Below are 24474 nucleotides of genomic sequence, written 5' to 3' on the forward strand. Positions count from 1 at the left end.
CCCTTTTGAAGCGTCCTACCCATCAGTCCCAGCAGAGTTGCTTACTCCTTTAGTCCTATTCATATTTGTATTAGAATATTTGCAATGTTTTATTGGAATTGTACATTTCCATATTTGTCTTCCTCAATATACAATGTATACAAGCAAATAGCATATTTCATTCATCATCATAATCTTAACCATCCTCACCAGTCTAACACAACATCAGGGTGGCTACTCAATGCATGTCATGAGTGAATGTAGTTTTTTTTCTTTTCCAATGAATCAATACAAGAGAAAAGTGGAATTTCATCATTTTCATTTCAACTGCATGGTATTCTTTCAATTCAGTTGCATTGCATGACCTCCCTGCTACTTTCTGCATTAACTCAACAGTAATAAACAGTGAGCCAGCTATTGACCAACATTCATCAATTGTTCTATGTCAAGATCAAAAAATCATCCTCACGGATGACACAAATTCCAACTTAAAAAAAAAAGTCCTAATCATTGTGCTTTAAAATCCGTTGTGAATGAAGTTAATTTGAGACCTTTTGGAAAGAGAGGCCAGGTTTTGCCAAACAGCAATCACAACAAGCATTACCCTTTTGCTGCTGACAGGGAAGTTAAAAAATTCCATCAAGTTCCAGTTTCTCAGCATTTGATAAAGGTTAATAAAACAAGGTTTTAGGAAAGTGGTATTTCTACATTTTCATGCTCTTCAAGGACAATTCTTGTTAGCTCCACATGGTGCAGTCCTCACATTCTCACATCCCAAATGGAGCTTCCCTACTTCTGCTTTGCATTGACCGATAAGCCATGGATGGCTGATGACAGAGAGGGTACCCTTTAAAAATTTTGAGTTGGTGACAGTAAATATCAAGAGGAGATAAAATTTACACTGAAGTCTCATGAGAAAAGAACATCTGCTTCATGGTATTATAAGCATTAAATTGGAATGGGGTGTAGATTACTTGCTAGAACTCCTGAGATAGTTGAGTGTTGGTTTTTTTTATGGACTTTTACAAATGATAAAAAATTTCCTTAGAATGAGTCAATCATGTCTCTTCTAACTTATTCCATATGCTTCATGTTCTTATGCCCCAACAATTGAATATTTAAATAGGAATAACTGTTATTTCAGGAAGCATTCTTTTATTTTCAAATTATGTTTACAGTATGTTAAATGGAAAATATTATTTTTTAAAGATTTATTTATTTTATTTGAAAGTCAGAGTTATACATAGAAAGGAGAGACAGAGAGAGAGAGAGAAGTCTTCCATCCGATGGTTCACTCCCCAATTGGCCGCAACGGCCGGAGCTGCACTGATCCAAAGCCAGGAGCCAGGAGCTTCTTCCGGATCTCCCACATGGGTGCAGGGGCCCAAGGTCTTGTGCCATCTTTTTACTGCATTACCAGGCCACAACAGAGAGCTGGATTGGAAGTAGAGCAGCCAGGTGTTGAACCGGTGCCCATATGGGATGCAGGCACTTCTGATCACAGCGTTAACCTGCTGTGCCACAGTGCAGGCCCTGCAAAATATTATTAATTTTAATTTATATGCCATGAAAACGTCAATGATTTCACAGCAATGTTATTTCAGAGTATTTGTAGTTTCTTCTCAATTAGCTTCAAATTTTTTGACTTGAAAACTTGAATACATGGTTATCTTTCAGGTTTTAGAAAGCATTAATGATGATATTTCCTAAAAAATACTTAAGATATTGTGTAGCCCATAGTAAGAACCCAATATCTATAAAGGTTATGAAAAATATTTTTATTATTATATATTTCAAGAGCTACAGCAAAGAAAATACATATGAGCCTTATCATGTCATTCAGAACAGATTTCTAACAGTGTAGATCACATGAAGAATTATAGTCATACCTGGATTTCTAAATGATAGAATTATACCTGTTTTTACTGTAACATCACAGGACAGAAATATCTAATTGTATGTTACAGGACTCTAACACAGGCCCTATCCTAGTTATTTTATTATTACCAGTGACTTAGATAAAATATTTGGGCATTCGCTCATCAAATTCAGGGATAATGCAAAGTTATAAGGGAGAACAAGTACTTCAGACAAGTGAATCAGAATCCAAAAATATATTGTCAGGCTAAGATGTTGGACAGAATATATCAAAAAGGAAATTTAATAAAAATTGTTGTAAATCTACATCCTTCAGATCAAAACTAAATGTATGCATCCACATTGGGAGGCGTCATTTGGGAGCAGCGCTTTAGAAGACATCTGGTTTTAATGTCAATGGCAAACTCAGGATGAGTCACAGTATAATTTGTGTCATTTCTCCAAAGAACAAATACTATCTTTGGCTGCAGAAATGAGAGTATGGTGTCTAAAATGAGACAGTATCTTCACTTTGCTCAATGGTAATTTACAATCTACTCGGTTTTGAGATGTAAAAATCTAAGAGTAATAAAAAAAAAAAAAACCCTGAGGACTACTCCGAGTAGAATGATTTTCTGAGATAATGGAAGAAGGTGAGGCTGCTTATCTGGAGAAGAAAGACAGAAGGGACAAAGCACTGGTCTTCTGAAGCTTGGTTACACGTGGGATTGTTAGAGGTTTAAACTAAGCCGGGATTTTCTGCGAACTCCTACTCAGGAGGAAAAAAAAACACAATTTAAAAAAAAAAATCTTAAACGTGAGTGCTACAAAGGCAGAACAGGAAACAATAGTGGTTAAGTGGGTTAATACTTTATTTTAGGTTGCCAGAGGAAAGCTGAGGAGGTGAGTTTTGACCTAAGAAATATGGACTGAAAGAGGGGGCATAAAGTTATGCTAGGAAGCAAGAACCACAAGAAAAAGAATAACAGTGTTATTGGCTCAATCAAGAAATAAATTGTAAGACTACGAGAATGATGCTTACAGAGTTTTATATGCATACAGTTGACCCTGCATATCTATGGGTTCTGCATCCACGGATTCAAGCAACATGGGATAGGAAATATTCAGACAAAAAAAGCCATCTGTAATGAACATTTATAGACTTTTTTCCTTTATCATTTCTAAACATACAGTGTAACAGCGATTTACATACCATTTACACAGCATTTATAAGTAATCTGGAGTGATTTAAAATATGTCAGAGAAAATATGTAAATACTAAACTATTTTCTATAAGAAATTTCATCATCTGAGGAGTTTGGTAGCCATGGAGGGTTCTGATGTCAAATTATAAACACACACATACACACACAATGTAAAAAACACATGGATTTCTTTTCTGTGAGAAATTTTTAATGCAAAGTCACAATATATTATATAAAAGGGATATTCAAAAAGTTCACAAAAATGTGCATTACCTTTAAATTTTATTTTGACATGAACTTTCTGGAGACCCCTGTCATATATCACATATCTTGGAAACAAACGATGTTAGCATGTACAATGTCATTCTTGAACAATTTCTTCATATCCCTGTATATTGTGGATGTACCTCAACTTATTATCCATTCCTTTATTAAAATTTCTACTCTTTGGTTTACATTTTTGGCCCATTTTTTCTTCTCTTGAACTGTCGCTCATTTTATTATTGAATCAATTTATTTTTAAAGATTTATTTATTTATTTGAAAGTCAGTGTTACACAGAGAGAGAAGGAGAGGCAGAGAGAGAGAGAGAGAGAGAGAGAGAGAGAGAGAGTCTTCCATCCACTGGTTTACTCTCCAGTTGTCTGCAAGGGCTGCAGCTGCGCCGATCCAAAGCCAGGAGCCTGGAGTTTCTTCCAGTTCTCCCACGTAGGTGCAGGGGCCCAAGGACTTGGGCCATCTTCTATTGCTTTCCAAGCCATAGCAGAGAATTGGGTCTGAAGTGGAGCAGCCAGGACTCAAACCAGCGCCCATATTGGATGCCGGCGCTGCATACTGGGGATTTAACCTACTGTGCCACAGCACTGGCTCCATTTATTGACTTGATTTATTTATATCCTGTATGTCAATTCTTCATTTACTAAATGAATCATACATATCTCCTGGTAGTTAGTTGTCTCTCCCCCTCTTCGTGGAGGAACGACACAGGACCCTGCGCTGTTCTTTTGTCTGCTCGGCCCTTCCCGGGTTTGCTGCTGGTTCTTCCCGGGTTGGCTACCGTCCCTCCACCTCCGTGGAAGGGCGGTTCCCCCTGCCACCTTCCCCACTTCCGCAGGGGAGCAGCACACCGCCGGCCGGCTCTCTCAGGGGCTGCACAGGTGTTCCTTCAGATAGATGTTCCCCTTAGATGTTCCTGGTGCATGTTGTCTCTCTCCTCCTTTATAGTCCTCTTCCACCAATCCCAACTCTGCTACCCACACACTGAGTACGCTGCTCTCCTCCAATCAGGAGCAGGTCCTACAGTTTATTGGTTGAACTGGAGGCAGCTGTGTAGAAGCTGTTTCCTCCTCTCCCAGCGCCATATTGTGGGAGAGCAGATGCATAGAATAAGTCTTAATTCCAGTAACTTAGTCTAGTCCGAGTTGCTCCCAGTTGCTCCCCACAGTTAGTGAAGTCTTTCAAAGAAAAATAAGTTCTTATATGTAATAGTCAAATTTATCATTATTTCATCATAGGAACTCAATATTTTTAATATATAAATGCTGTGATTGTAGACAAAATTGTATATGCAAATAGTATAAAGAGAAAGAGGTTAAGACCAAGTCTTAAAATATCCATAATTCAATATCTGGGTAGAGCAGTATGAGCCAGTAGAGGACTCAAAGGAAAAACCAAGCAAAAACAGCATATTTCATTTAACTGAATTTTCATCAATAACAAGATTCTCAAACCAAGTACCTAGGTAACTAGAATCCAGAATATTAGAACCAGTTTTTTTTTTTTATTTTTTATTTTTTTTATTGAGTAAATATACATTTCCAAAGTACAGTTTATGGATTAAAATGGCTTTCCCCCCACCATAATTTCCCTCCGATTTGCACCCTGGAGTGACTCCTGTTGTTGACTTAACAATTTGACGCTCTTGTTTATGGTGTCAGTAAACTCGCTAGGCTCTAGTCATGAGTTGCCAAGGCTATGGAAGCCTTTTGATCTTATTCCGACAGGGTCATAGTCAAAGTGGAAGTTCTCTCCTCCCTGCATTTAGAGAAAGGTAACTCCTTCTTTGATGGCCCCATTCTTTCCACTGGGATCTCACTCACAGAGATCTTTCATTTAGTTGCCTTTTTTTTTTTTTTGCCAGAGTGTCTTGGCTTTCCATGCCTAAAATACTTTCATGGGCTCTTCAGCCAGATCCGAATGCCTTAAGTGCTGATTCTGAGGCCAGAGTGCTATTTAGGACATCTGCCATTCTATGAGTCTGCTGTGTATCCCACTTTCCATGATGGATCGTTCTCTCCCTTTTTGATTCTATCAGCTAGTATTAGCAGACACTAGACTTGTTTATGTGATCCCTTTGACTCTTAGACCTATCAGTGTGATCAATTGTGGACTGAAATTGATCATTTGTACTAGTGAGATGGCATTGGTACATGCAACCTTGATGGGATTGTATTGGAACCCCCTGGCACATTTCTAACTCCACCATTTGGGGCAAGTCAGATTGAGCATGTCCCAAATTGTACATCTCCTCCTCTATTATTCCCACTCTTATATTTAACAGGGATCACTTTTCAGTTAAAATTTAAGCACCTAAGAATAATTGTGTATTAATTACAGAGTTCAACCAATAGTACTAGAACAAAACAAAACAAATACTAAAATGGATAAAGTATTATATTGTACATCAAGAGTCAGGACAAGAGCTGATCAAGTCACTGTTTCTCATAGTGTCCATTTCACTTCAACAGGTTTACAACATTATTATAAAAGAACAGACATTTTTATATTATATGTGCTCTTCAAGAATATTTAAATAGGGTTAGGCATTGTGGATTAAGGACATGTGTGACCCAGCGTCCCATATCTACACTTTGGTTCAAGTTCTGGGTGCTTTACTTCTGACCCAGCTCCCTGCTAATGTGCCTCGGAAAGAAATGGAGGAAGGCCAAAGTGCGTGGGCCCCTGCCACCCATGTGAGAGACTTAAATGCATTTCCTGGCTTTTGACTTCAGTCTGGCCCAGACCTGGCCTGGAGTACCCCAGCCATTGAAGCAATTTGGGGAGTGAACCAGTGGATGGAAGCTCTCTCTCTCTTTGTCTCTCCTCACCCTCACCTTGTTCTGCCTTTCAAGTAAATAGAAAAATTTTTTTGAACTTTTATTTAGTAAATATAAATTTCCAAAGTACAGTATATGGATTACAATGGCTCCCCCCCCATAACTTCCCTCCCACTCGCACCCCTCCCGTCTCCCTCTCCCTCTCCCATTCTATTCACATCAAGATTCATTTTCAATTATCTTTATATACAGAGGATTGATTTAGTATATATTAAGTAAAGATTTCATCAGTTTGCACCCACACAGAAACACAAAGTGTAAAATACTGTTTCAGTACTAGTTATAGCATTACTTCACATTGGATAACACATTAAGGACAGATCCCACATGAGAAGTAAGTACAGAGTGACTCCTGTTGTTGACTTAGCAATTTGACGCTCTTGTTTATGGTGTCAGTAATCTCCCTAGGCTCTAGTCATGAGTTTCCAAGGCTATGGAAGCCTTTTGAGTTCACCGACTCTGATCATATTTAGACAAGGTCATAGTCAAAGTGGAAGTTCTCCCCTCCCTTCAGAGAAAGATACCTCCTTCTTTGATGGCCAGTTCTTTCCACTGGGATCTCACTCGTAGAGATCTTTCATTTGTCTTCTTTTTTGAATATAATATTTAAACAGATTTGTCTTTGTCATTGGCTTTGTGATAAAATTTACAAGGGATGCGTTAAATTTGCTAATTAATACTACCCAGTAAATTTATTATATTCTTTCCCCTTTCTGGAATTCTTAATTTTTTTCATAGGTCAATTGCTTTTACTAGAACTGAAAATTATTTTATAAATTCTACAGGATAATATATTTTCATTTGTTTTAAATTTTCAGTTGTATAAGAAGCTCTTGGATTGCAATATTTTACCTTTTTTTTTTTTTTTTTTTTTTTTTTTTTTACAAATGGAGTGGACAGTGAGCGAGAGAGATATTGAGAAAGGTCTTCCTTTGCCATTGGTTCACCCTGTGATGGCCGCCGCGACCGGCGCACTGTGGCCGGTGCACCGTGCTGATCCGATGGCAGGAGCCAGGTACTTATCCTGGTCTCCCATGGGGTATAGACATCACCTCATCATTTTCTCTATTTTGTGTTTTAGATGAGACGTTTCAGAAAATCTTGATTCATTTTCCTTTGAAGATAAATCTGTGTTCCTGCTTAGATGATTGTAGGTATTTTTATGCTTGTATTTCAAAAATACTTTGCCTATAATGTCTAGATATTAATGCCTTTTATTGTTTTTTCTTGGTGAATGATGAAATTTTCCAAGGTATTTACTCAGCAGTTCAGAAAAGTTATTCTTGAATAGACTGCTTCCCTTCCATTTCTTGTCTCTTCAGGAATACCATGCACCAGCATTTGTCCAAGTCTACAAACCAATCTCATCATTGCCATTTTCTCATTCAGTGTCTCTACACTGTCTTAAAGTTGCTTAGCCTATTGTTCACATTCTGCTTTTGAGTTCTGTAGTCTTTACCTCTTTATTGCATCTAGTATAGATTTTCTTTTTTTCATTAAAATTTGGTGCTTTATGAGTATTATTTTTTACTCATCCCCCTTTACATTATGTAAGACAGTGTTTTTGACACCTTATTTTCACATCTTCTTTAATAGCTGTTTAAAGAATGCATTTAGAAAAAAAAGAAACTCCCCTTTCTTAAGTGTGCCAATAAGTAATGCCCCTGTGCAAAATAAGTGCAGTGTATTAATGGTGCCTTTTTAGTCTAGTTTTTGTTTTCTCATCACAACTGTCACTGTTCAAATCCCCAGCAATGAACTCAAACTAACTTGAAGCTAACTACTAACTGAAGTTTTTATCATTAGTTAAAATATTTTGTTAAATTTTTTTAGTAAGTGAATCAGCATAGGTTTTGTTCTATTTGAATAAAATTTGGATATACTGTTTAATTTTTGCTTCTTTCAACTCTCACATGGACTTTGACATAGGAATACAAGTGTTCTTCAAAAAGTTCATGAAGAAATGGGAATATAAGAAACATTTGTTTTGGTGCAAAAAAATGTAATCCATGCATACTTTGTCATATGTGTATTTTCATGAATTTTATAAGCATCCATCATATACCATTTGACAAGACTTTCCAGGGATTATTTCACTGTTAACTAGGTAGAGGGAATGGTTCAGGCTATTCAGGTAAACCATGGTTCAGCAGAGTCTTCAGTATAGTGTATGAACTATGTTAAGAATATATTTGATAGGCCGGCACCGCAGCTCACTTGGCTAATCCTCCACCTGCGGTGCCGGTACCCCGGGTTCTAGTCCCGGTTGGGGCGCTTGATTCTGTCCCGGTTGCTCCTCTTCCAGTCCAGCTCTCTGCTGTGGCCCGGGAAGACAGTGGAGGATGGCCCAAGTACTTGGTGCCTGCACCTGCATGGGAGACCAGGAGGAAGCACCTGGCTCCTGGCTTCGGATAGGCGCAGCGCGCTGGCTATAGCAGCCATTTGGGGGGTAAACCAACGGAAGATCTTTCTCTCTGTCTCCCTCTCTCTCTCACTGTCTAACTCTGCCTGTCAAAAAAACAAAACCAAAACCAAAAAAAAGGAATGTATTTGATAGAGATTCTAGAAAATTAATAGTACCTTTATTAAGAGATCCTGTCACTTCATAAGTGATATCACAACTGAGGCAGGATGTCTGCTTACCATGCGTGGCACAGAATATAGCACACTATTTTCATGTGTACTCGTTAAATCTTTTTTTTTTTTTCACAATGGCGAGAACAGTAAAGAAGATCCAGATGAAATGAAATATCACCTAATTACCATTAGGGAAGGAAACAAACAATTAAACTCCACTAATACTGATAGGATGCATACTGGGCTCCAGGCTCTATGCTGGGTGGAAAGATGCAAGACTTAGTAAAACCACTTTTGTGCCCTGTGAAAAAGATATTGTAGTAGATAATCTTGATGTCTTTGTTCTTACATTTTCTTCATCTTCATGAAATTCTTCTCTTTATAAAGAGAGAGAAAGTAAAGAGAAAAAAGGAAACATTTAGGGTCGAATATATCTTTCAACAATAGTGATTGTCAGCAAACCATAGCCCATGGGCCAAATCAGGCCCACTGCTTATTTTTGTCAATCATTTTTATTGGAATAGAGCTACAAGCATTCATTCATGTACTTTGTGTGATTGCTTTTGTACTACAATAGTGGAAGTGAGTACGTGGGGCAGAGGCTATAAAGCCCACAAAGCTAAAAGATTACTATCTTGCCCCTTTATAGGAAAAATCTGTTGACTTCACATAGTATAAAACTGTCAATCAATGTTGATTAACAGAGTTCCACCCCTATTCAATCACCAATATTCTGATGTTGATAAATTTTAAGTTTTTCTTTTAAATCATACATGACCGTATCTTCATATTATCTTTTGGACTTCACTTCTCAAGGCCAATTGCATGAAACTCTTTCTTTAAAATATTTATTTGAAAGGCAGTGTTAACAGAGAGTGAGAGGGAGAGACAGAGAGAGAGATCCTCCATCTGTGATTCGGCCCCCAAATTGTTGCAATGGCAGGGGTTGGGACAGGCTGAAGCCAAGAACCAGGAGCTCCATCTGTGTTTCCCACATAGATGCAGGGGCCCAATCTCTTGGACCATCCTCCTCTGCCCTCCCAGTACATTAGTAATGAGCTGGATCTGAGTGGAGCAGCTGGGACTTGAACTGGTGCCAATATGGGATGTCAGTGTCACAGGTGGTGGCATAGCCCATTATGCCAACAACGCCAGCCCCATACACAAAAATCTTGAACAGCCACAAATTTAATCCATTTCATAGAGCTCATTACAGTAAGTGTTTATTCTCTCCATACTCTGTCCCTATTCAAGTAACTGAATTGGGATTTGCTGTTAAAACAGAACAAATTATTTGTACCATATTACAGGTTATGGAAAAGCTTGCATACATAGCCATTTTGAAAGCTGAGCACTTTTCCTCATTTTCATCATTTGTACATCTTTAACAAGCTGGTGCAAAAATATAAGACCACTTCATCATTTTCATTAATCAATGCTGTTACCTTTACTTAAAGACTTGGTCCATTAACTTGAGCTCATTATGATGAATCTTGAGTCTACCCAAAATAATGAAACTGCATTTTAGAATATTGAAAACCAGCCTTCCCTGCACTTCTACTAGGACATATTTGAATACGCTTTTCTATTATATCCAGATGTCTGGAAGAAGAAATTTTATACATTTTTTAAATAGAGTGATTTTATATTTTGTACTTGAAAATTGCAAACACTGCATGGAAATAAACAATAATATACATAATTCTTGTATAATACATATATTACTATCTATTTTTTCTGTTTTTATATGTTTTATATATTCTTTTGAACCATGTTCTTGATGTCAACCCTTTAATTTGAGAACTGGAAGCTTCTTGTAGGTAGATAGAGAACTTATTTGCCATTGCATTACCAGCAGTTAGTGTGGTGCTTGGTGAAAGATGATGTTAAAGATATGTTATATGAAGAAAATGTGCACTGGAAATGATTTCCCAAGAATATCTAAATTTTGTGCAAAAATTATATGCAAATCTAATAGTCACTAATTTGTATATTAAAAGCATTGAACAATAACAATGTCCTCATTGAATCTCAAGAGTTCACTAAGACCAATTCTAGTGACTTTGTTTCAGTGTGATCATGTATAATCTTCATAAGTAAAAAATGGTGATAATAATAATATTAATAATAATAACTACCTTTTGTATTAGTTTACTAATAAATCTTACCAAGTACCTAGTACGTGCCTAAATTTATTGTTGTTGAGGATATAAAGTGCATGACAAAGTTCTTTCTCATGTAGCTTATAATGTAAATATAATGTAAATATTCCACAGTAAACACATAATCAAAATGTTCCAAGCTGCTTAATCTCCCCCAACAAATCTTGAAGTCCTGATTTTAACATAAATTCCATAAGCTCAGGGATCATGTCCGTCTTGTTCTTAGCTGTGAGTGATCAGTGCCTAGTACAGAACCTGGCCCATAAAACATTTTTATTCTTTCTTTTTTTTAAAGATTGTATTTATTTATTTGAGAGGTGGAGTTACACAGAGAGAGAAGAGGCAGAGAGAGAGAGAGAGGGAGGCAGAGAGAGAGAGAGTCTTCCATCTGCTGGTTCACGCCCAGATGGCTGTAACAGCTGGAGCTGGGCTGATATGAAGCCAGGAACCAGGAGCTTCTTTGGGGTCTCCCATATGGGTGCAGGGGCTGAAGCACTTGGACCATATTCTACTGCTTTCCCAGGCCATAGCAGAGAGCTGGATCAGAAGAGGAGCCATCAGGACACAAACCAACACCCAAACGGGATGACAGTGCCACAGGTGAAGGCTTAACCTGCTACATCACAGGGTCAGCCCCAGAATACTTTTAATAAATGTTTGTTCTGCAGCTCAAATCCCATAATCTCCTCTCTAATTTGTTTTTATAATTTTTAATTTATATAAAGGGAACAGATTCCTTGTATTTCATATACAGATTTAAGAGCATAATGATACTTCCCTCCCTACCCTCCCTCCCTCACTTGCTTCCACCCCTTCCTCCTCCCTTTTTTATTTCTCTTTTAATTTTTACAATGACAAATTTTCAATTTATTTTATAATTGCAAGCATACCCTCCAATGAATAAAGAATTCAATAAGTGGTAAGTAAAAAAAACACTGATCCTCAAGAATATAGACATGGGCTACAAAAAATAATCAAATTTCAATATGTCAATTTTCCTCATATACATTACTTTTTTGTACTCTGTATATTATTTACCACAAATCAGGGAAAACACGTGATATTTGTCTTGTTGGTGACTGCTTTGTGGGGAGCAACTCGGACTAGACTAAGTTACTGGAATTAAGACTTATTCTATGCATCTGCTCTCCCACAATATGGCGCTGGGAGAGGAGGAAACAGCTTCTACGCAGCTGCCTCTTGCCAACTTGAGTGATGACCTCCAGGAGCTGATCCTGCTCCTGATTGGAGGAGAGCAGCGCACTCGGCGTGTGGGCAGCCAAGTTGGGATTGGTGGAAGAGGACTATAAAGGAGGAGAGAGACAACATGCATGAGGAACATCTAAGAGGAACATCTATCTGAAGGAACACCTGTGCAGCCCCCGAGAGAGCCGGCTGGCGGTGTGCCACTCCCCTGCGAAAGTGGGGAAAGTGGCCAGGGGGAACCGCCCTTCCACGGAGGTGGAAGGGACGGCAGCCAACCCGGGAAGAACCAGCAGCAAACCCAGGGAGGGCCGAGCAGACAAAAGAACAGCGCAGGGTCCTGTGTCATTCCTCCGCAAAGAGGGGGAGCGACATAATGGTGCCGTGACTCGGATATGAAGCCTAGGCAGGGTTTAGTGTCGTTCCTCCATGAAGAGGGGGAGCGACATAATGGTGCCGTGACTCGGATGGGAAACTTAGGAGGGAAGAAACGGGAAGAAGTGGGAAAATATCAGAGAGAGAGACTAGCAGGGAGCCTGGGGGAAGGCCGGACGGAGAAGGTGCCGGAAGAAGTTATTGAAAGCCTAGGCATAGACTCGGATATGGACTGTGGGAAAGAAGTTAGGATTGAAAGTGAAAGTGAAAGCTTTCATAGACTCGGATGCGGACTATGGCGGGGAAGCTAGGAGATTGAAAGCGAAAGTGAAACCTGGAGGAGGCTTGGACTCGGATGCGGACTGTGGGGAGAAGCCGGGAGAAATGAGAGGGGAATATTGTTGTTGGAAGAAAAGTTGGGGAAACATACCGGGTAGAGAAAAATGTTAGGGAGGATGAAGCCGCGAGTGCAGGCCGAGGTGGAGACGTAAGCTATCTTGGAATTCTTCAAGTCAGCCCGGGGAGCAAAAGGCGAAAATCTGGAACCAGAGGCAGAGACGTGGGCCGCCAGGTTGGAATTCGCCAGGTTAGCCCGGGGAACTTGGACTGAATACCGGTGGCGGAAACGTGAGCTGTGCTGTGTGACTCGTGGAAGCCGCCACGTGCAGAGAGAGCACGGGGCGTGAATAGATAGGGAACGCGGGGCTAGTGCGAGGCCGTGGTGCGGGCGCGCGAAGCCGGGAAGCCGCGCAGATGAGAGAAGCACGGGCTGAAGCGGCTCAGAGCCGGGAAGCCGCCGAGAAGCAGCCTCGGGGCAGGCGCCGGGAAGCCACAGGGATAAGAGAAACAGAAGTTTAGAAGTAAAATGAGAGAAATAGGAATGCTGGCAGATAGAAGTAAAATGGGAGAGATAGGAATGCCTGGAGATAGAGAAATAGAGGAAAAATAAGGCCTCCCCTCAACATGGCAATGAGAGAGCTTGGATTCGGTCTGCCTGATTAGGGAGGTGGTGAGCACCTGCGGGCGGCTAGCAGCTTATGCGCCGCAGGTCACCGAAGACAGGCAGGAATTAACATCAATAAGTCTCCCCACAAGATGGCAATGAGAAGGCTTGGATTCGGTTTGCCTGATTGTAGGGCTTGTAAGCACCTGCAGGCAGTTCTAGCAGAGCAAGAGCATGCGCTGCAGGGCACCGAACACAGGCATGCATCAGCGCCTAAAAACCTCCTCACAACATGGCGAAGAGAGGACCCGGATTCGGTTTGCCTGATTGGTAGGGCTTGTAAGCACCTGTGGGCAACTCTAGCAAGCAGAGCAGAGTGTGTGCCACGGGGCACCGAACACAGGTGCATATCAACGCCAAAAATAAAAAGAAAGGGGGATCTGTGGGGAGCAACTCGGACTAGACTAAGTTACTGGAATTAAGACTTATTCTATGCATCTGCTCTCCCACAATATGGCGCTGGGAGAGGAGGAAACAGCTTCTACGCAGCTGCCTCTTGCCAACTTGAGTGATGACCTCCAGGAGCTGATCCTGCTCCTGATTGGAGGAGAGCAGCGCACTCGGCGTGTGGGCAGCCAAGTTGGGATTGGTGGAAGAGGACTATAAAGGAGGAGAGAGACAACATGCACGAGGAACATCTAAGAGGAACATCTATCTGAAGAAACACCTGTGCAGCCCCCGAGAGAGCCGGCCGGCGGTGTGCCGCTCCCCTGCGGAAGTGGGGAAAGTGGCCAGGAGGAACCGCCCTTCCACGGAGGTGGAAGGGACGGCAGCCAACCCGGGAAGAACCAGCAGCAAACCCAGGGAGGGCCGAGCAGACAAAAGAACAGCGCAGGGTCCTGTGTCGTTCCTCCGCGAAGAGGGGGAGCGACATGCTTATTTCACTAAGCATAATGGTCTCCAACTATATCCATTTTGTTTCAAAAGATGGGATTCCATTCTTTTTTATTGCTGAACAGTATTTCATCATCATATATATAATATGTATATATATACAATTTCTTTATCTTGTCATCAGCTGATGGACATCTGGGTTGATTCCATATCTTAGCTCTTGTGAGTTGAGCTGCTATAAACATGGAGGTACAGATAACTCTTTTATATGCTGGTTTCATTTTGTTGGGTAAATTCCTATGAGTGGAATGGCTGGATCATATGGTAGATCTATTTTCAGATTTCTGAGAAATCATTATATTTTTCTCCATAATGGTTGTAATAGTTTACATTCTTACCATCAGTGTATTAGGGTACCTTTTTCCCATATCCTCTCCAGCATTTGTTATTTTTTTGATTTTTGGATGATAGTCATTCTAACTGGGGTGAGGTGAAACCTCATTGGCCTTTTTATTCGCATTTCCCCAATGGCTAGTAATCCTGAGGATCTTTCCATGTGTCTATTGAAATCCTTTGAAAATAACTATTTATGTCCTTAGCTCATTTTTAACTGGATTATTTGTTTTGCTGTTGTTTAGTTTGTTGAGCACCTTATATATCCTGGATATTAATCCTTTATTAGATGCATAGTTTGCAGTTATTTTCTCCCATTGTGTTGATTGCATCTCTACTTTTTGGAGTGTTCCCTTTGCTGTGCGGAAACTTCTCAGTTTGATGAAATCATATTTGTCTGTTTTCCCTTTATTGCTTGTGCTTCTGGGATCTTATCCAAGAAATCTTTGCCTATGACAATGTCTTCCAGCATGTTCCCTATGTTTTTCTCTAGTAATTTGATGATATCAAGTCTTAGATTTAGATCCCTGATCAATCGTGAGTTGATTTTTATTTAGGCTATAAAGTCATTTCATGCTTTTGCATGCAGAGATCCAATTTCCCCAACATCATTTGTTGAAGAGACTGTCCTTTCTCCAGGGAGCAATTTTAGCTTGTTTGTCAATTAGTTGGTTGTGGATGTGTGGATTAATTTCTGTGGTCTCTAATCTGTCTCATTGTTCCACATTGTCTATCTTTGTGCCAGTACCAGGCTGTTTAGATTGTAAGTGCCCTGTAATATTTCTTGAAATCTTGTATTGTGATATCTCCAGCTTTATTTTTATTGTTTAGGGTTCTTAGTTATTCTGGGTTTGTTGTGATTCCATATGGATTCTAGGGTCATTTTTTTCCAGTTTGATTATAGAAACCTTCATAAACAATGGTTCAAATTGTGTATGTATGTGTCCATATTTGTTCATAGAATGTAAACTCTTTGGATGTACTAGTTGTTTGAATAATCTGTCTCTATCATAGATCCCTAAGATTTTGAAAACACACAGCACTAAATACCTTCTGGTTTAAATAATGCTCAACATATTTCAGTTTATCATGGATTAGTTTTTTAAATGTTAATTAATTTGTGTTTGTTTATTTAAAAGGCTGAGTGGCAGAAAAATGGACAGAGATCTTCCATCTATTTATTCACTCCCCAAATTCCTGCTCGATCCAGGTTTGGACTAGGCCAAAGACAGGAGCAAGGAAATCGTTCTAGGTCTCTGACACAGGTGGCAGGAACCTGAGTACTTGTGCCATCACTTGCTGCCTCCTAGGGTGTTCATTACAGAAGTGGAGTTGGGTCTTGAACCCTTGTACTCTGATATGGGATGCAGATTTCCCAACTGATGCCTTAACTGTTGTGCCAATCATCTGCCCTAAGTCCTATATTTTAATTTTACTGTTCATTTACTTTTGTTTTAAAGTCTTAGTTACTTTTATTTAACGAATATAAATTTCCAAAGTACAGCTTATGGATTACAATGGCTTTTTCCCTCCCCACAATTTCCCTCCCATCCGCAACCCTCCCCTCTCCTGCTCCCTCTCCCATTCCATTCACATCAAGATTCATTTTCAATTATCTTTATATACAGAAGATCAATTTAGCATATATTAAGTAAAGATTTCATCAGTTTGCATCCACACAGAAACATAAAGTGTAAAATACTGTTTGAGTACTAGTTACAGCATTAAATCACAATGTACTGCACATTAAAGACAGAGATCCCACATGAGAAGTAAGTACACAGTGACTCCTGTTGTTGACTTAGCAATTTGACACTCTTGTTTATGATGTCAGTAGTCACCCTAGGCTCTTGTCATGAGTTGCGAAGGCAATGGAAGCCTTTTGAGTTTGCCAACTCTAATCATATTTAGACAAGGTCATAATCAAAGTGGAAGTTCTCTCCTCCCTTCAGAGAAAGGTACCTCCTTCTTTGATGACCTGTTCTATCCACTGGGATCTCACTCGCAGAGATCTTTCAATTAGGTCATTTTTCCCCCAGAGTGTCTTGGCTTTCCATGCCTAAAATACTCTCATGGGCTCTTCAGCCAGATCTGAATGTCTTAAGGGCTGATTCTGAGGCCAGAGTGCTGTTTAGAACACCTGCGATTCTATGCATCTGCTGTGTATCCCGCTTCCCATGTTGGATCATTCTCTCCCTTTTTTATTTTATCAGTTAGTATTAGCAGACACTAGTCTTGTTTATGTGATCCCTTTGACTCTTAGCCCTATCATTATGATCAATTGGGAACAGAAATTGATCACTTGGACTAGTGAGATGAAATTGGTATATGCCACCTTGATGTGATTGTATTGGAATCCCCTGGCATGTTTCTAACTCTACCATTTGGGCAAGTCCAATGGAGCATGTCCCAAATTGTACATCTCCTCCCTCTCTTATTCCCACTCTTATATTTAACAGGGATCACTTTTCAGTTAAGTTTCAACACCTAAGAGTAATTGTGTGTTAATTGCAGAGTTCAACCAATAGTATTAACTAGAACAAAAATAATACTAAAAGGGATAAAGTATTAGTTGTTCATCGACAGTCAGGCAAGGGCTGATCAAGTCGCTGTTTCTCATAGTGTCCATTTCACTTCAACAGGTTTCCTTTTTGGTGCTCGGTTAGTTGTCGCTGAACAGGGAGAACATATGATATTTGTCCCTTTGGGACTGGCTTATTTCACTCAGCATGATGTTTTCCAGATTCCTCCATTTTGTTGCAAATGACTGAATTTCATTTTTTTTTACTGCGGTATAGTATTCTATAGAGCACATGTTCCATAACTTCTTTATCCAGTCTGCTGTTGATGGGCATTTAGGTTGATTCCAGGTCTTAGCTATTGCGAATTGAGCTGCAATAAATATTAAGGTGCAGCCCACTTTTTTGTTTGCCAATTTAATTTCCTTTGGGTAAATTCCAAGGAGTGGAATGGCTGGGTTGTATGGTAGGGTTATATTCAAGTCTTATTTTTTAAAAGTACTTTTGAAGCAGAGAAATAAAGAGAGAGCTCTCATTCACTGATTCATCCCTCAAATGCCAACCATGGCTGGGGCTGGGCCAATGATAGGGCTAGGATTTGGGGAGACAAATGTTCTAACATTTTTTAAGAAAATCTTTTTATGATGTATTTATTTATTATTTGAAAGGCAGAGATGAAAGAGAGAGAAAATCTTCCATCCGCTGCTTCACTCCCCAAATGGCTACAACTGCTGGTTCTGGTCTAGGCCAAAGCCAGGAACTGGGAGCTTCATCTGGGTCTCACACATTGGTCCAGGGCCCCAAGGATTTGGGCCATCTTCCACTGCTTTCCCAGGCATATTTGCAAGGAGGTGGACTGGAAATGGAGCAGCCAGGTGTCAAACCGGTATCCATATGGGATGCTGATGTTGCAAGCAGTGGTTTAATCAGTTACGGCCAGAACTGGGCCATTCCAAAGCCAGTAGCCAGGAATTTCATCTGGGCCTCCCACACTTGACCATCTTCTACTGCTTTCCCAGGCCATGGCAGAGAGTTGGATAGGAAGTGGAACAGCCTGGCCTAGAACCAGTGGCCATATGGGATATCAGCACTGCAGGCGGCAGCTTTACCTGATAAATCACAGCGCCGGCCCCCGACTTATCATTTTTAAAACTATTTATTTGAAATGTAGAGTGACAGAATGAGAGATAAAGAGAGAAATAGAGATCTCCCAATAAGTAGTTCACTCCCAAAATGGCCACAAAGCCGGGGTTGTGCCAAGCTGAAGCCAGGAGCCAGGAACTCCATCCAGAACGCCTATATAGTTGGCAAGTTTCCAAGTGTTTGGGCCATTAACTGCTGCATTCCAAAGCACATTAGTAGTGAGATGGATTGGAATTAGAACAGTAGGGACTTGAAATGGCACTCTGATATGGGATGCTGCTGTTGCTGTTATACTGCACCATAAGACCAGCCCTGACACAGCTTATTTGGTTATAAACGCTATAACCATATCTAATGTGCCATTCTTCACGGAAGAAATACATTTGTAAACATAGAAGTTGACCATATGTAAGAGTCCAGTTGGATTCTAAGACACTCATACTGACCATTCATAGTCCAGAATTTACCAGATTCTATACTGACTGTCGCTTAGGCAGTCTGTTCTGTAGGCAGCAGGTGAACCAGACATTTCCCTAGTGTTAGTTTGAATTTCATTTTAAAGGTAAATCATTGGAGATAAATCATCCTTCTTTGCTATGTGAAGTCAAACTGTAGGCCACTAATAATTTAAGGCAGAGAAGCATGCAGTATGTACCACGTTATCACTGTGATGCTTTTCATGGGAGAAATTTGGGTTAAAATGTTATTAATGAACACAGAAAAGAATATCCCACTCACCTGTGATTGACCTTGGTGTGTACACTTGAAGTACTGAAAGACCATTTTGATTTAGTATAAAAAGAAGTATTTGTGCAAGTAAGCAAGTTTTTTCATCCTAGCTCCTGTGACAGTTTTTTTTACCCACATCTGTGTCGTGAAAGGAAATCTTTGTATTTTCACTGGCTGAAAGGTGTTTCATCTATGCCCAGAAGTCTTTAGAATGTCCTCACCAAAACCTTTACCTATTTTTCTATGAAAACACATTTCATTTGGAAATCTCAAGATTCTTGCTGGAAATCTGAGAATTTTGTGGCTAAACAACCAAAGAAACTTGCATTTCAGATAATTACTTTGATGGAGAATGCACTATGTTAGGGCACAGGTCCAGGTAGACACAGGACTGCCACTAGAATATACCTAATGACGACTGAAGATGAATGACTGGGTTTACTGTCTTGAAAATGGCATGATTTACTTTGATTAATGGTTGTATTCCGCATTCTCTTCCTCCTCCTCTCACCATGCCCCAGCCATCAGACTACCACACTTAGAGCCTTGCTCCTTTATGACTCCTTTACACATATGGTACAATTTCTCACTCCTTGGGCATTTTTCTGCCTGTTTTTGTTTTCTGAGTAGCATATCTTGCCTAACCTGATAAATACGTACTCATTCATCAAGTCTCCAATTCAAATATCACCTGTTTTGGAAAGTCCCGAACAGGTGATCCCAAATCTCAAAATGAGTTATCTTCCTCCCTAAGCTTCAAACACAGTCGAGAATTGCAATGTGTATCACTTTCTGCTGCAATTGTTAACGTGTTTCTGTCCCTGAAAGTTATCTACAAGAGTAAGGGCTACCTTACGTGTCTATGCGTGTATATACAAACTAAATGATCTTTTTTTTTTTTTTGACAGGCAGAGTGGACAGTGAGAGAGACAGAGAGAAAGGTCTTCCTTTGCCGTTGGTTCACCCTCCAATGGCCGCCGCGGCCGGCGCGCTGCGGCCGGCGCACCGCGCTGATCCGATGGCAGGAGCCAGGAGCCAGGAGCCAGGTGCTTTTCCTGGTCTCCCATGGGGTGCAGGGCCCAAGCACTTGGGCCATCCTCCACTGCACTCCCTGGCCACAGCAGAGAGCTGGCCTGGAAGAGGGGCAACCGGGACAGAATCCGGCGCCCCGACCGGGACTAGAACCCGGTGTGCCGGTGCCGCTAGACGGAGGATTAGCCTAGTGAGCCGCGGCGCCGGCCATGATCTCTTTATTTATTAACATTGGGTCCTGTTCCAGCAAGAATTCATACCAACTAAAAGGTATACAATAAAATAACAAGATATAGGAGCCGGCGCCATGGCGCACTAGGTTAATCCTCCACCTGTGGTGCCAGCATCCCATATGGCACCAGTTCTAGTCCTAGTTGCTCCTCTTCCAGTGCAGCTCTCTGCTGTGGCCTAGGAGGGCAGTGGAGGATGGCCCAGGTGCTTGGGCCCCTGCACCGGCATGGGAGACCAGGAGGAAGCTTCTGGCTCCTGGCTTCGGATCGGCACAGTGCTGGCCGTAGCAGCCATTTGGGGGAGTGAACCAACAGAAGGAAGACCTTTCTTTCTCTCTCTCTCTCACTGTCTGTAACTACCTGTCAAATAAATAAATAAATAAATCTTTTAAAAAATAACAGGATATAGGTGAAAGAAAAGTGGGAAACATGTAGATCAGAATCCAAAATAGAATCGTGAATAAGACAGATGGGGCCTGGGATGATATTTTAGCCATCTTCATATTTCTTTTTCTAAAGATATATTTTATTTGAAAATCAGAATTAGAGAGAGAGAGAGAGACAGAGATGGAGATACCTTCTATTTGCTGTTTCACTCCCTAAATGTCCACAATGGTCAGGAATGGGCCAGGCTGAAGCCAGGAGCCAGGAGCCAGGAGCTTCTTCCAGGTCTCCCAAGTGGGTGCAGGGACTCAAGGAGTTTCGCCATCTTCCACTGCTTTTCCAGGAACATTAGCAGTGAGATGGATTGGAAGCTGGCACTGTGGGTGGTGGCTTAATCTGTTGAGCCACAGCACCAGACACACCATCTTCCTATTTCTACAATCCAGCAATTTAAATACTATTTAGAAGATCACCAGCATGCATAATTTAAAGGCACTTGTCCATTTAATTATTTATTGATTACTATTTCCCTTGAATGCACTAAGCAATATCTTACTAAAGTGTTAAACATCCAATTTATAGACACCACTCAGCCACCAACCCCATAATGTGAGTTGTGAAGCATAGAAACTCATGACTTTATTTCTTCAACAGTTCTCTCCATTTATAGATGTGTAACCTAAGGCCTAAAGAAATATGGTTATTTGATCAAAATCACACAGCTCAAACATTGGTAAAATCACCTCTCAGGACCTATCTGCAAAATGACAAAAATGAAAGGAAAGTCAGCATAAATTCAGCCCAGCTATTCACAATATATGATTATTATTAAAAGTCATGTCTCATTTTCACCACTCGAATTCCCTGATGTTCTTTTTCATTTTAGTCTTCCCATAATTGGCCCACTTTCTGTTGAAATGTCATGAATTATTAAATTATTTGATTTATCTTGCTTCCCATCATCATAAGAGGCTCCATGTCTTGCAGTTGCTTACTTGCAAGTCATTAAATTGCTGTCTTCTGAAACAGGCTTGTCTTTGTACGAAGTGAGTCAAATGAACCAAGCAAGTGGGTTTGGACTGTCTATATTGTGTGGTCCCTCATAGTACTTCAGAGCATGATCACCTCATCCACACCTGGAAAGTGGTGATTTATTCCCAATATTCAAGTGATTTTGATAAGCATGAGAAAAGAGGTACTGTCTAGAGTTAAGTGCAAGAAGAGGAATTAAACACACATTGTGGTAGTAGGAGAAGGACCACCTAGAGGTTGCTAAAGAGAAAAAAGGCATGGGTTTGGAAGTCATTTTGAAATGACAGTTATCAAAAGCACAAATGGCATGTTAGATGGAGACAAGCCTCTAAGTGCACTACAACACATAAGTTAGTATTTGAAAATGTAGGAGAAGGTGTGTGGAAATGAATTTCCACAAGGCAGTGACCTATCTCACTTATAGCTTGTTCTCCTGAATGTATCAAAATTGTTTTGGAATGTGGTTTCAGGATGTTTGGATCCAAACAGCATGCTTAGCAGAGAAATTATCCAGGGTTTCCATAGTCTCCACATTCTTTTTCCATAGAAGAGTTGTCCCTCAAGTGATGGAGAGAGTTTTGTTTGCTTAACTTCTACAGAGAAGAAAAGTGATTTTTAACCATCCTCATCATGAGTCCTGCAAATGGATATCTTCCCTATTCTGTTCCATTATAATTCTGGACTGGCTAATGGTTTGGTTAATCCTTTACGAACATCACTACTATGTGTAGCATAATTTGTATTTAAAAAGTGAAGGAAAATCATTATTTTAAGTGAAATTAGTCACAGGAAGATAAGCATTGCAGTATTCTGATTATATGAAGAATCTAAAATAATCCAACTTATAGGAACAGATGGTAGATTAGTGATTGCTAGAGACTGAGTGAGGGAGAAATGAGGAGTTGCTCTTTGACAGGTATAAACTTTTTGTTACTTGAGATGAATAAGTGGCAGATACCTGCTATACAATGTGGTACCTATAATTAATATACTCTATTGTGCACATAAAATTATTGAGAGTATATCTCATGTTGATTGTTCTTACCACAAAATGTCTAAATGTCAGTTTAAAAATGCAGACCTCTATGAATTGATCTAGCATAACATTTTAAGAAAAATGCCATCTGTTAAAATTCTTGTATATTTAATATTTCTAATCAGGTGGTTTCTGGGTATAGGTGGATGCTCTCTCACTCAACTCTTCCTAGAATTAAACTCATTTAATATTAAGTAGCCAGGGACTGTGTAAGTAAAAGGAAAAGACGCTTCACCCCATTACCCTAGTTAATTGATTGCAATATCCATTCCAAGTAGATAAATAAATTTTGAATAAAAACTCTTACAGCATAAAATAAATGCAAGATAGAGTATTTGGTATTTTCTATACAGCTGGAGTTTGGCAGTTTCATTTAATAAAAGAAAGAACTAAGAGTTCTTAAGGGGGAAAAGTATGAAGACTCCACTTTACAGCTGTGATAAAGCAATCAAGGTTATGGGAAGCAACCAATTTTATTAAGAGAAAGATAGGGGGCTGGCTCTTTGGCATAGCAGGTAAGGCCGCCGCCTGCAATGCTAGCATCCTCTATGGGTACGGGTTCGAATCCTGCCTGCTCTACTTTCAATCCCACTCTCCACTATTTCCTGGGAAGTAGTAGAAGATGGCCCAAGGGCTTGGGCCCCTGTACCTGTCTGGGAGACCTGGAAGACGCTTCTGGCTCCTGGCTTCAGATCAGTGCAACTCTGCCCATTGTGGTAATCTGAGGAGTGAACCAGTGGTTGGAAGACCTCTCTCTCTCTCTCTCTCCCTCTCTCTCTCTCTCTGCCTCTGACTCTCTGTAACTCTGCCTTCAAATAAATAGATAAATCTTTTTAAAAAATATAGGGCTGGTACTGTGTCACAGTAGGTTAATCCACCATCTGATGTGTTGGCATCCAATATGGGTGGTGGTTTGAGTCCCAGCTGCTCCACTTCTAATCCAGTTCCCTGTGAATGCGGCTGTGAAAGCAGAGAGGATAGCCTAAGTGTTTGGGCCCATGCACCCATGTGGGAGTCCCAGAAAAAGCTTCTGGCTCCTGCCTTCAGAATGGCCCAGTCCCAGCCACGGTGACTATTTGAGGAGTGAACCAGAAGATGGAAGATCTCTGTCTCTGTCTCTCCTCACTCTCTGTAACTCTGCTTTTCAAATAAATAAATAGTTTTAAAAGAGAAAGATAGCCTAAACAAAAACTTCAATCAGTATTGTCTTAATATTAATATTTTGCAGAAGTCTGCAGTTACCACAATTCTTTTTCTCAGCCAGGTTTGTGTCTTGCGTCCACAAAGAATGAAGAGCACGGACAAAGAAGAGTGTGAAAAGCAGCAGTGGTTTATACAAGGAAAGCAGATGGGCTGGCCAACATTGTGGCACAGTGGATGGTGGGATGCCAACATCCCATATGGGTGACAGTTCTAGTCTTGGCTGCTCCACTTACTATCAAGATCCCTGCTGATTTGCCTGGGAGAGAAGTGGAAGATGACCCAAGTGCTTGGGCTCATGCCACCTACATGCAGACTCACCTGGAGTTCCAAGCTCCTGGCTTTTGCCTGTCCCAGCCCTGGCTGTTGTGGCCATTTGTTGAATGCACCAGCAGGGAGATCTCTATCTTTCTCTTTTCTCTTTCTCTCTCTTTTTGCTCCTCTCTTTGTAACTCTGCCTTTAAAA

The 24474-nt window shown here is 40.4% G+C and overlaps 1 long non-coding RNA gene across 1 annotated transcript in view; it reads right to left on the reverse strand.

Annotated features, from left to right (window-relative positions):
• Positions 1–1114: 1114 nt before the first annotated feature.
• Positions 1115–24474, reverse strand: part of LOC149119738 (uncharacterized) — a 158103-nt gene continuing 134743 nt past the window's right edge. The window contains exon 2 of the long non-coding RNA XR_016227809.1: positions 1115–1512. This is a non-coding gene — a long non-coding RNA (uncharacterized LOC149119738). The remainder of the gene's footprint in view (positions 1513–24474) is intronic.

Source organism: Oryctolagus cuniculus, chromosome X (assembly GCF_051225735.1).
Source record: "Oryctolagus cuniculus isolate XC-2025 breed Fujian yellow rabbit chromosome X, ASM5122573v1, whole genome shotgun sequence".
Lineage (NCBI taxonomy): Eukaryota > Metazoa > Chordata > Mammalia > Lagomorpha > Leporidae > Oryctolagus > Oryctolagus cuniculus.